The following is a 1199-nucleotide window of genomic DNA, read 5'->3' on the forward strand; positions in this document are numbered from 1 at the left end:
TGTGTGTGTGTGTGTGTGTGTGTGTGTGTGTGTGTGTGTGTGTGTGTGTGTGTGTGTGTGTGTGTGTGTGTGTGTGTGTGTGTGTGTGCATGTGTGTGTGTGTGTGTGCGTGCGTGTGTGCGTGCGTGCGTGCGTGCGTGTGGGTGTATAAATCTAACTAACTGTACACGATAACTAACAAACCATATATGCGCCTAATAACCTATAATAATATTTTTTTATTCGCCGTTTCATGTGATTATAACAGAGGTTCGGTGGGTTAGAAGATCTATACGTATCAGTGGGTATATCGAGTATCAGAGGATGCGCCGAAGATATGCTAGATCCAACGACTTCCCGCTTTCTCATATATCACACCGTGGCAACTGTATACCCGCTGTGAAGGTGACTAGTTTGACCGCATATTCAGATGCCTTAGCCGAACAGTGCATAGAAACACTAGAACTCAACGGTCTTTTCGGCTCCCAACTGCGCCGTAAATTCCAGCGCTTTGTCGGCGAGGAAAATAGAAGCGCAAACGCAAAGAAAGGGAGGCCGTCGCGAAAGGGCATCAGGAGTGTCTTCCCGACAGGCGAGGAATGCGTTTAAGCTGCGACCCGCGCTGCGTTCATTCTAAAGATGCTCGGCCGACCCTCAGCTTCCGTGAGAGGATGCGTACAGCGACCGCCCGTTGAACAGATGTCTGTATTGATGCGTCCCCCGCGCTCTTCCCCGCGCACTCGCGCACAAAGCGAAACGGGAGCGTTTTACGTGCGCGCGGGAAAGGGGGTAAAAGAAAAACAGTGAAAAGATTCTCACTGGCCCAGATGTTGGACGGCGGATGCGTGTGCGGGTCACGGTTCCCATGCGCGTCTCACCTATGTGTGGTGGGAACTACAACATCCACCGAGCGCCTATAAAAGGCTGGTTAAATAGCAGCGTATTGTCGACAGTTTATCGGCGCTTGTCCGAGGCTGATTAACACGGTTCGTCTGCGAGCGATCGTGCGGGTTAGACGAACCCCGTCCGCTGCCACCTCAAGGCGTTCGCATCTCAAGGCGTTCGCACCAGTTTCTTATACCGGTTTCGGACCATCTACGAGAGATCACTGCTCGTCCAGGTGTGCTGCAGACTTGCTGGCGACGTCGGTTTACACACTAGGTGCGCGGAGTAAACACTGAAGGGGGGAAGCATTCCGACACTGGTCTACCCTACCGCGC

The sequence above is a fragment of the Priapulus caudatus genome, unplaced genomic scaffold, assembly GCF_000485595.1.
Source record: "Priapulus caudatus unplaced genomic scaffold, Priapulus_caudatus-5.0.1 Scaffold127, whole genome shotgun sequence".
Taxonomy (NCBI): domain Eukaryota; kingdom Metazoa; phylum Priapulida; class Priapulimorpha; order Priapulimorphida; family Priapulidae; genus Priapulus; species Priapulus caudatus.